At 45.1% G+C, this 10,319-nt stretch overlaps 1 long non-coding RNA gene across 1 annotated transcript; it reads right to left on the bottom strand.

Annotated features, from left to right (window-relative positions):
- Positions 1-1,022: 1,022 nt before the first annotated feature.
- On the bottom strand, positions 1,023-2,872 carry LOC121003269. Its single transcript, XR_005779450.1, has 2 exons — positions 1,185-2,872; positions 1,023-1,153 (listed from the first exon to the last, which is right to left on the bottom strand). It is a non-coding gene; the product is annotated as an uncharacterized LOC121003269 (long non-coding RNA).
- Positions 2,873-10,319: the final 7,447 nt, after the last annotated feature.

Raw genomic sequence — 10,319 nt, forward strand, 5'->3', positions numbered from 1 at the left:
CCCATTGAAATGCCTATTCTTGTCCGCAAGCTGCGGACAAGAATAGGACATGCTCTATCTTTTTGCGGAGCTGCGGACCCAAAATCGGGGCCGCGCTCCGCAATTGCGGCTGCAGACAGCACACTGTGTGCTGTCCGCATCCATTCCGCAAAATTGCGGAAAGGATGCGGACCCATTTTGCGGACGTGTGAATGGAGCCTAAGAGTGTGAAGAATGAAGAGACAGGGTTGTTTTAGGTCCCTCCTACACAGACAACAAGAAGCCAAAGAAGGAGTCGCATACCTTCATAAGAAAGAAGCAAGACAGGGGTAGAAAGGTGACAGCTAGCTCCTTATTTTACAGTAGCTTGAAGGGACATCCACATGGAACAAACTCTGCAAAGCCCTGCTTCAGCTAGGCATGATCAGGGTGTTCCCATTCACTGGCTGCAAGCGGAGATTGTGGAAACAGTAAAGTGTGTGTGTATATATATAATACAACTTTGTAGAGCTGCCGTGAGTGTAGTGCCAAATGGTAAACATGGCTCTATCTACACTAGGCCACAACTGAGGCTGCCCGCCTTTGCGGTACGTGGTGTATGCACTATAACGGAATGTTCTTTATGCTTTTTTTTTTCTTCTTATATATAAATCAGCAGCAGTGATAGAAAGGATGTTACTACCTGAAGTCATCTCAATGGTTTCTTCCACAGCGAGCGGGCCATGTTCAGCCCACAGCACTGGATCTGGACTGGTGCAGATCCACACCAATGTGATTTAGGCCTCACGGGCATGATCCTGTATATTTTGCGATGTGGAAAATGCAGATGACCTCTTCAAAGGGTCCATAGTCTGCATTTCGCAGCCGAGAATAGGTAATGTTCTGTCTTTTGCAGAATGGACACACTGATCTGAATGTCCGTTCTGCAAAGGATACAACATGCCCTATTCTCGGCCACAAAATGCAGTCCACGGGCCTATTGAAGCAATGGGTCTGCAAAAAAAAAAAACTGACTGCAACATGGACGTCATCTGTATTTTTTGGAAAATGCATTTGGTTGTGTGCATGAGGCCTTATAGATGTGTGCATATTTATTAGTAGGACATAAGGTGACTGCTGTTCACCTTCTCCTCCCCCGTGTTCACGTTTCTCATTGATGAGGATGTGCAGGTGACTGGAAGTTCATACAGTGTACATGGGTACACCCTGCTGGACAACCCGGCACCATTAGATCCGTGTGCGTGTTACCAAACAGCCTGCTGGCTGGTGACCCTTCATTATCCCTGGAGGTGGTACAGATAAACAATCTACCTATAGGTCGGAGCTGTTGGGAGACTACAACTCCAAGTATACCTTCACACTGTGATGGCCCCTTATGATGAAGCTGGCATTGCTGCACAGTTTGTATGAAAGGAAACCTCTATATTAGAGAATTATTTCAGCACATGTGTGCTGTATGCATTGAGTAGTGTGGATGATGATCGCTGGCTGCCCACCCTCCCAGATAGTTAGAAGTGTATCCCAGTGACACAGCAGCTCATGGCACAGTAATGGTTCTAGTTCTCATTGTGCAGAATGGGTGCCTAGATCTTGTGCAGGTAAACGTCCATATTTATCATCACTGTGATAAGTATTATTTGCCATGCAATATTTCATTTTATTTGCACACACTTTTCTTTGCTAGGTTATTTCCCTTTAAATGAATAAAAAAAATAAATTGTGTTTGTGGGGACACAACTGGCCACCAAGTGGTGGATGTGGTCTATTACAGCTCCTTGCGGAAAGCATGCACTTTTTATTATTATTTTTTTTTTTTTATGTAATTCATATATAGGTGCTATTACTAGCACAAGAAGTAGTAGTGCCCGCTTTCTCTACCCTTCTGTATATTGCCATAGCTCATAATAGTAGCGCAGCAATATTACCTTTTTTAGGTCTATTTATTTTATTTTTTTTGTCACAATCTCCACAGCTTACATGGGGGGCAGTTGTCTAAAACGTACCCAGTCAAGTTGCCGTTTTGATTTCCATCCTACTTTAGATCAGCAGAAGTATTAGAGCTTTCTTCTCATTGTCTGTTTGGTGAAACGTTTAATGGTGGAATACTGCCATCGTGTGGTAGAATTGGTGTGTTGCACCCAGCCAGACCAAATGTAGACCGTACCCGTTATTTATGGAACAATTTTCATGTTTGTATTATAAAGCAGTAATTTATATTTTTTTCACCAGCCATGGATTTTATTTTATTTTTAAAGATGAGCTTTAATGTTTTTTGCAAACTTGACTTTTCAAATGGCATAAGCTGCATTGTTGTTCCTGCCTGGACCAGACTGTGCCACGGTGAACGTGAGGATAACTGTATCAGCCACTGTTCCCAGCAATAAAGCATTGAGCGTCTCCTCTTCCTGATTGGTCGGCTGTGCGCTAACGAGGTAATTTCTGGCGGTGGAGGCTGGAGATGCCTATTACTGTAGACTTTTCATCGTTGTCATTTATGTAGGCTATGCGCGTGTAGTTACTTCTGGGTGAAACCAGGAACCGATGATATTTTTTGATATTCAGGTAAATGTATAATTTTTTTTTATTTTCCAGTTGCCAATTTTGCGTCAGTTTTGTTTGTGTGTGAAAATCTGATGAAAAGTGACCCGTGGCCTTATCGGGGGGGGGGGGGGGGGGGGGATTTATGAGAATGGCTTTTGCCCATAATTCCGCCACCTCCTCCCTGGGCAGGCGATGGGTCCTCCATAATGCCAATGAAATCTTTGTTGACTTTGTATCTCACGTATAACTGTACGCGTTTTCCAGCAAATGAATACGAAGCACCTTGTTTGTAATTTCATTCCAGTGTGTTCCTATGGACGATGCATTTGTGACAACATTGATGTGAATAAAGTGATTTGAGTTTTCCTTTTCTGTACTCTCTGAAGCATTACGCAGAACCCATAGAGATCAATGGCCCATTTATGTCACACTTCACTTTGGGTATTAGAGAAGGGGGGTCCTGAAGAATGAACCCCTTGATTTACCTACAAAGAGGGCAACCCCTTCAACAAACTGAATTTGTGTTTTAAAGGGGACTTTCAGCAAGACACTTGCATATTCTGGTAATATAAGCCCTTGATGCATTTCATTTTCCCCCTTATTTATTCTTCAACACATTTGCTTAAATGGGTTGTGTTGCAAACAGCATTTATCATGTAGAGTAGGTAAGGGCTCTTTCACACTTGCGTTGTTCTTTTCTTCCGGCATAGAGTTCCGTCGTCGGGGCTCTATGCCGGAAGAATCCTGATCAGGATTATCCCAATGCATTCTGAATGGAGAGAAATCCGTTCAGGATGTCTTCAGTTCAGGACCGGAACGTTTTTTGGCCGGAGAAAATACTGCAGCATGCTGCGCTTTTTGCTCCGGTCAAAAATCCTGAACACTTGCCGCAAGGCCGGATCCGGAATTAATGCCCATTGAAAGGCGTTAATCCTGATCCGGCCTTAAGCTAAACGTCGTTTCGGCGCATTACCGGATCCGACGTTTAGCTTTTTCTGAATGGCTGCCAGGACGCTAAAGTCCTGTTTGCCATGGTAAAGTGTAGTGGGGAGCGGGGGAGCAGTATACTTACCGTCCGTGCGGCTCCCGGGGCGGTTCAGAGTGACGTCAGGGCGCCCCACACGCATGGATGACGCGTCGCATGGATCACGTCATCCATGCTCATGGGACACTCTGACGTCATTCTGGAGCGCCCTGGGAGCCGCACGGACGGTAAGTATACTGCTCCCCCGCTCCCCACTACTACTATGGCAGCCAGGACTTTAATAGCGTCCTGGGTGCCATAGTAACACTGAACGCATTTTGAAGACGGATCAGTCTTCAAATGCTTTCAGTTCACTTGCGGTGTTACGGATCCGGTGGGCACCTCCGGCAAATGGAGTACATGACGGATCCGGACAACGCAAGTGTGAAAGAGGCCTTAATACAAGCCATTTAGTAATGTATTGTTATTGCCCATATTTTCCATCACATTTTACACTGCTGGTTTCCATGGTTATGACCACCCTGCAATCCATCAGTGGTGGTTGTGCTTGCATACTATAGGAAAAAGCACTAGCCTATGCATGCTTCCACCAGAGAGGCCAGCAACTTTTTTTTATTATGTGCAAGCACTAGCACCACTGCTGGATTGCAGGGTGATCTGTAACCATGGAAACCAGCAGTGCATAGTGTGATGGAAAAATGAATCAAGCTAGCAAAGGAGACAATATGGACAATCTCAATACATTAGTAAGTGCCTTGTATTAACTTTCTTTACATGATAAATGCCACTTGCTTAACCTCTTAAGGACACATGACGTACCGGTACGTCATGATGTCCTGGTACTTAAGGACACATGACGTACCGGTACGTCATGTGTTGTTCCGATCACTGCCGCCCGGCCGGCAGTGATCGGAACAAGGTGCCTGCTCAAATCATTGAGCAGGCACCTAGGCTAAATGCGCGGGGGGGTCCCGTGACCCCCCCATGTCGGCGATCGCAACAAACCGCAGGTCAATTCAGACCTGCGGTTTGATGCGCTTTTTGCAGTTTCTGATCCCCGCGGTCCCTGACCGCGAGGATCAGAAACTTTATAATGTCCAAATTATATCTGTATCCCCCCCCCTGCACCCCTGAGTGATTTTGGCCCCGTGGGAGGTGCAGGGGGAGGGGTGGGGGCGGTGCGGCAGGCGGGATCGCGATCCCCCGCCCGCCTCCCCTTGTATAATCGTTGGCTTCTAGTGGGTATACCAGGGTGCCAGCACATTGCTGGCACCCTGGTATAAACGGCTGACATCTGCGATGCGATGTCAGCCGTTTAACCCTTTCCATACAGCGGTCCGTACGGACCGCTGTATGGAAAAAGTTAACAGTAAGAGGGAGCTCCCTCCCTCTCCCATCGGGGGGCTACAGTGCCTTTGCAGCCCCCCGATGGAGAGGGAGAGAGCCCCCCGACAGATCCCCTCCTTACCCTTCCCCGTCTGCGAAGTTCTGAGCAGACGGGGAAGGTTCCCATGGCAACAGGACGCCTGCTCAGGCGTCCTGCTGTCCATGGTGCTGAACAGATCTGTGCTAAAAGCATAGATCTGTTCAGTGTAAGTAAAATACAGTACAGAACAATATATATTGTACTGTACTGTATTATACAGACATCAGACCCACTGGATCTTCAAGAACTAAGTGGGTCTGGGTAAAAAAAAAAAGTAAAAATCAAAAAACACATTTATCACTGATTAAAAATGAAAAAAATAAAATTCCCTACACATGTTTGGTATCGCCGCGTCCGTAACGACCTGATCTATAAAACGGTCATGTTACTTTACCCGAACGGTGAACGCCATAAAAAATAAAAAACTATGATGAAATTGAAATTTTGCCCACCTTACTTCCCAAAAAAAGGTAATAAAAGTGATCAAAAAAGTCGCATGTACGCCAAAATTGTAACAATCAAGCCGTCATCTCATACCACAAAAATCATACCCTACCCAAGATAATCGCCCCAAAACTGAAAAAACTATGGCTCTTAGACTATGGAAACACTAAAACATGTTTTTTTTTTTTGTTTCAAAAATGAAATCCTTGTGTAAAACTTCCATAAATTAAAAAAAAGTATACATATTAGGTATCGCCGCGTCCGTATCGACCGGGTCTATAAAAATATCACATGATCTAACCCCTCAGATGACCACAGTAAAAAATTAAAAATAAAAACGGTGTAAAAAAAGCTATTTTCTGTCATCTTACGTCACAAAAAGTGTAATAGCAAGTGATCAAAAGTCATATGCACCCCAAAATAGTGCCAATCAAACCGTCATCTTATCCCGCAAAAAATTAGACCCTACTTAAGATAATCGCCCAAAAACTGAAAAAACTATGGCTCTTAGACTATGGAGACACTAAAACATTTTCTTTGTTTTCAAAATGAAATCATTGTGTAAAACTTACATAAAAAAAAAAAAAGCATACATATTAGGTATCGCTGCGTCCGTGACAACCTGCTCTATAAAATTACCACATGATCTAACCTGTCAGATGAATGTTGTAAATAAAAAAAAAAAAACAGGGCCAAAAAAGCTATTTTTTGTTACCTTGCCTCACAAAAAGTGTAATAGAGCAACCAAAAATCATATGTACCCTAAACTAGTACCAACAATACTGCCACCCTATCCCGTAGTTTCTACAATGGGGTCACTTTTTTGGAGTTTCTACTCTAGGGGTGCATCAGGGGGGCTTCAAATGGGACATGGTGTAAAAAAAAAACAGTCCAGCAAAATCTGCCTTCCAAAAACCGTATGGCATTCCTTTCCTTCTGCGCCCTGCCGTGTGCCCGTACAGCAGTTTACGACCACATATGGGGTGTTTCTGTAAACTACAGAATCAGGGCCATAAATAATGAGTTTTGTTTGGCTGTTAACCCTTGCTTTGTAACTGGAAAAAAAATATTAAAATGGAAAATCTGCCCAAAAAGTGAAATTTTGAAATTGTATCTATTTTCCATTAAATCTTGTGCAACACCTAAAGGGTTAACAACGTTTGTAAAATCAGTTTTGAATACCTTTAGGGGTGTAGTTTCTTAGATGGGGTCACTTTTATGGAGTTTCTACTCTAGGGGTGCATCAGGGGGGCTTCAAATGGGACATGGTGTAAATAAACCAGTCCAGCAAAATCTGTCTTCCAAAAACCAAACGGCCCACCTTTCAATCTACGCCCCGCTGTGTGGCCATACAGTAGTTTACAGCCACATATTGGGTGTTTATGTAAACGGCAGAGTCAGGGCAATAAAGATAGTCTTGTTTGGCTGTTAACCCTTGCTTTGTTAGTGGGAAAAAATGGGTTAAAATGGAAAATTAGGCAAAAAAATGAAATTCTCAAATTTCATCCCCATTTGCCAATAACTCTTGTGCAACACCTAAAGGGTTAACGAAGTTTGTAAAATCCGTTTTTAATACCTTGAGGGGTGTAGTTTCTTAGATGGGGTCATTTTTGGGTGGTTTCTATTATGTAAGCCTCGCAAAGTGACTTGAGACCTGAACTGGTCCCTAAAAATTGAGTTTTTGTAAATTTCTGAAAAATTTCAAGATTTGCTTCTAAACTTCTAAGCCTTATAACATCCCCAAAAAATAAAATATCATTCCCAAAACAATTCAAACATGAACTAGACATATGGGGAATGTAAAGTCATCACAATTTTTGGGGGTATTACTATGTATTACAGAAGTAGAGAAACTGAAACGTTGAAATTTGCAAATTTTTCCAAATTTTTGTTAAATTAGGTATTTTTTGGTGCAAAAAAAAATTTTTTTTTTACTTCATTTTACCAGTGTCATGAAGTACAATATGTGACGAAAAAACAATCTCAGAACGGCCTGGATAAGTCAAAGCGTTTTAAAGTTATCAGCACTTAAAGGGGCTCTGGTCAGATTTGCAAAAAATGGCCTGGTCCTAAGGTGTAAAAAGGCTGTGTCCTTAAGGGGTTAAGTGACACAGCCCCTTAAGGACCGGGTCATTTTTCACCTTAAAGGGAACCTGTCACCAGTTTTATGGTGTCCTAACTAAGGGCAACATAAATAAGTGACTGATTCTCTTAGCACAATGCTGGGTCACTTTCTTTAATTGACCCAGTCAATCTGCCAACATCTTGTATTTAAAAGCTCCAGCTGATAATGATGAGTCATGAATATTCATGAGCTCCTGACTCTCCCCGCCCACCTGCTGCTGAATGACCGTTTGTTTCCATAGGAATCAGCAGCAGGTGGGCAGGGGAGTGGCTGGACTCAATGACCTCACGCCGGACTCAAATCAGCTCATTAGCATGCGACATCTTTGTGTGTATATTATGAGGTAACCTTCTGTCACACCACTAAGTGAATACATCTAAGGTACTTTTTAGTAGTTAATGATTGTATATAATTAGTTAGATTATAATCAAATATCCACATGACAGGTTCCCTTTAAAGGGGTTGTCCGGGATTAGGGACCATTGTTTAATAAAATTGCACATGCACACACTTTACATACACCCATGTCCTACCTTTTCAGCATGTTTCTAAAGTACCCTTTTTACCAAAAACCTTTATGGCAGGAAGTAACAGATTTCTTTCAGTCAGTGACGTACCGGGTCCCTTGCAGAGGAGGAAAGCTTCCTCTTCCGCTGCTCCGGGAGCCCGGTGACGTCACTGACAGCCTCATTAATTATTCAAAAGTCTAGGAGGGGCAGTAACTCTCCTGGCTAACCTCCGCCCCTCCAGTCCAGTGCCGATATTGATGGCAGCGGCTCAGGAACGAAGCCGCTGCCATCAGCAGAGAGCGTTAGCTGTAACTGTAACAGCTAACACCCGCGGCATCCAGATCTATGTGGTTGAGAAGGAGGGAGCTCCCTCTCTCTACCATCGCGCCCCTGCTGCTGCTATTGCAACGGCGCGATCGTTGCCATGGCAACCGGACGCCTAACAAAGGCGTCCTGGTTGCTATGGACCTAAGTCTCTCTCTCCCCCTGTGCTGCTGCCCTCGCCGCTGCCAATAAGAAGAGACGGGAGGGGGGGGAGGGCTGTGACCACTGCGCCACCAATGAAGAAAAATGACCTGTAATACAAATACAGGAGGCGGGTGCCGGAATCAAATGACCGGCACCCGACCTCTGTGACAGGGAGCTGCGATCAGCTGCAGTTGAGTTAACCCTTCAGGTGCGGTACCTGAGGGGTTAATTGTAGCTGATCGCAGCTCCCTGTCATAGAGGTCGGGTGCCGGCTATTTGATTCCGGCACCCGCCTCCTGTATTTGTATAAGAAACGTTGGTGGCACAGTGCGCCCCCCCCCCCCCCCCCAGTATAATAAACGTTGGGGGCACAGGGCCCCCCCCCCCCCCCAGTATAATAAACGTTGGTGGCACAGTGCGCCCCCCCCCCCAGTATAATAAACGGTGGCACAGTGCGCCCCCCCAGTGTAATAAATGTTGGTGGCACAGTGCGCCCCCCCAGTGTAATAAACGTTGGTGGCACAGTGCGCCCCCCCAGTGTAATAAACGTTGGTGGCACAGTGCGCGCCCCCCCCCCCCCAGTGTAATAAACGGTGGCACAGTGCGCCCTCCCAGTGTAATAAACGTTGGTGGCACAGTGCGCGCCCCCCCCCCCCCCCAGTATAATAAACGTTGGTGGCACAGTGGGAAGTGCCAATGAGGGTTAAAAAAAATTAACTCACCTCCTCCAGTTGATCGCGTAGCTGCCGATCTCCTGTTTTTTTCTTCAGGACCTGTGGTGACGTCATTGACCTCATCACATGGTCCATTACCATGGTGATGGATCATGTGATGAGCACAGTGATGTCACCACAGGTCCTTTGACAGGTTCTAGAGAAAGACCAGGAGACGATCAATTGGAGGAGGTGAGTGAATTATTTTTTTATTTTTTTAACCCTCATTGGCACTGCCCACTGCGCCACCAATGTTTATTCTATTGAGGGGGGGCGCACTGCGCCACCAATGTTTATTCTATTGAGGGGGGGCGCACTGCACCACCAATGTTTATTCTATTGAGGGGGGGCGCACTGCGCCACCAATGTTTATTCTATTGAGGGGGGCGCACTGCGCCACCAATGTTTATTCTATTGAGGGGGGGCGCACTGAGCCACCAATGTTTGTTCTATTGAGGGGGGGCGCACTGCGCCACCAATGTTTATTATATTGAGGGGGGGCGCACTGCGCCACCAATGTTTATTATATGTACATGAGCCCTGATGGACTGTTTTTTTAGACAAATTTATGACAGCACACAGGCAGCATTCGTGTTTTTTAACTGCCGCATAAGGGCTTATTCACGTGCCCGTGCTGTTGACCGCAAATTAAGGTCCACAATGCACGTGCACCGACCGTGGGCCAGCCACATACAGATCATGGACCCATTCACTTGAATGGGTCCAAGATTCATCCGTTCAGCAAAAAGATAGAGCAAGTTTTATCCTTTTTCTGTGCAGAGGAATCGAATGGAACCCCAGGAAACACTCCGTAGTGCCCCATTCCAAATCTCATGATTTGCGGATTGGGTCTGCATCGGTGAATCATAATGCAAATGGAACAGTGCACATATATTGCGGATCCACCAATGCGATCCTCAATAAAAGACTTCTTTCAGACAGGAGATTTAGATCTCACAAGAGGTCTCCAAAACAGATCAGTTTTGCCCTAATACATTCTGAATTGATCTGCTCAGAATGCATCAGTTTGGCTCCGTTCTGCCTCCATTTCACATTAGAGGCAGACAACAAAACGCTGCTGGCTGTGTTTTGGTGTCCGCATAACCAAACTGAGCCAGACGGATCCGTC

This window comes from Bufo bufo, chromosome 6 (assembly GCF_905171765.1).
Source record: "Bufo bufo chromosome 6, aBufBuf1.1, whole genome shotgun sequence".
In the NCBI taxonomy this organism is placed as follows: domain Eukaryota; kingdom Metazoa; phylum Chordata; class Amphibia; order Anura; family Bufonidae; genus Bufo; species Bufo bufo.